The following is a 1737-nucleotide window of genomic DNA, read 5'->3' on the forward strand; positions in this document are numbered from 1 at the left end:
TTAGCTATTCCGATGATTTGTTGGATAATTAAAAGTTGTGTGTCCTCATGACCACGAAACAAACAAAACTTGCCGGCCGCGGTGGTCTAGCGGTTCTAGGTGCGCAGTCCGGAACCGCGCGACTGCTACGATCGCAGGTTCGAATCCTGCCTCGGGCATGGATGTGTGTGGTGTCCTTAGGTTAGTTAGGTTTAACTAGTTCTAAGTTCTAGGGGACTGATGACCACAGTAGTTAAGTTCCATAGTGCTCAGAGCCATTTGACCCAAACAAAACTTATCCGAATCTGCGGAAAAATTAATATTTGGGTCAACGTTTGTAAAACTCTCATTCCTCTCTCTCAAACCCCACCCTATGGGGAGAGAGAGACAATTTTAGTTTTAGCGAATGAAAATTTACGAAGTAAATAAGTATTTTTTATTTATCCGTAACTATTTTCCACGCAATAATTAGAACATGGATTTTCTTGAATTACAGCGCCAACTACCAAGAATCAAAACAAATGTTTAAGACAAAATGTACGTAGTATTTTTTTATGTAGAATCTGATTCTGCAATAAAAATGGGGGTTCCCATTAGAAATTGTAAAGTTTTTCTCCCGCCCCACGCCAGGGGGCTGGGGTGGCGGGCTAATTTTAGCACCAGCAGATGTCCCCCTCGAAAATGATAAACTTTGGATTCTACACATTTTTTCTTCTGAAGCTTATTTTTCGACTTATTCTGGTTTGTCAACTTAAAATATACACCCTGTATACTGCAGCTCTCCGACATATCGCTCCTGTAGGGACAACTAAGACGAAACTAGACTAACTGCACTACTGTTTGTAAAGAGGACGTGTAGAACAGCGGAACCATAATAAGTAACTTATGTGGCAGAGAGGTGGCCCAACAGCGTCCTCTTTTGTGTGACCGGACAGTTCAGTGTTATGCAACGTTCAGCCGGTGCGGAGCCGTCGTACGATGTGGAAACGTGTAAGCAATTGCCACTACGCCTCGCCGACATTGTAGGGTGGAATATCGGCTTGTGAGTGCGTTCGAATGGGGCAGAATAATTGGTCCCCGGGAGGCGGGTATGTCGTTCCGTGACATTGCGGCTCGTAAACGGGGTATTACACGACGATACGCCGCGAACAGTACTGGTCTAGCGCGACAGGCATCTAGCGATAGAACGGATGAAACTACGAAAATTAGCACACACAGTATCCGCGCGCCGGAATAGGGAGCAATTCTAAACTGCTGTCAATCCGCCCACGCGCACTAGGCAGCGATAACTCAAGCATGCGCAAAGGGGCTACCGCAGTGTTTTCTGCTTGTTATTTGTTTACTCTTTGGTGACTAGTAGCTAATTTCAGATTGTCATGTTGGGGCTTTTCCATTTTTTATTTATTTATTTTTTTCACTAAGTAGGTTTTCATTGGCAACGGCCTTGCTGCAGTGGATACACCGGTTCCCGTGAGATCACCGAAGTTAAGCGCTGTCGGACGTGGCCGGCACTTGGATGGGTGACCCTCCGGACCGCCATGCGCTGTTGCCATTTTTCGGTGTGCACTCAGCCTTGTGATGCCAACTGAGGAGCTACTCGACCGAATAGTAGGGCTCCGGTCACAGAAAACCATCGCAACGACCGGGAGAGCGGTGTGCTGACCACACGGCCCTCCTATCCGCATCCTCAGTGAGAATGACATGGCCGGCCGCGGTGGTCTCGCGGTTCTAGGCTCGCAGTCCGGAACCGTGCGACTG

General features: G+C 47.4%; 1 pseudogene; it reads left to right on the plus strand.

Annotated features, from left to right (window-relative positions):
- Positions 1-1413: 1413 nt before the first annotated feature.
- Positions 1414-1531, plus strand: LOC124560237 (annotated as a pseudogene).
- The last annotated feature ends 206 nt before the right edge of the window (positions 1532-1737 follow it).

This window comes from Schistocerca americana, chromosome 1 (genome assembly GCF_021461395.2).
Source record: "Schistocerca americana isolate TAMUIC-IGC-003095 chromosome 1, iqSchAmer2.1, whole genome shotgun sequence".
Taxonomy (NCBI): Eukaryota; Metazoa; Arthropoda; class Insecta; order Orthoptera; family Acrididae; genus Schistocerca; species Schistocerca americana.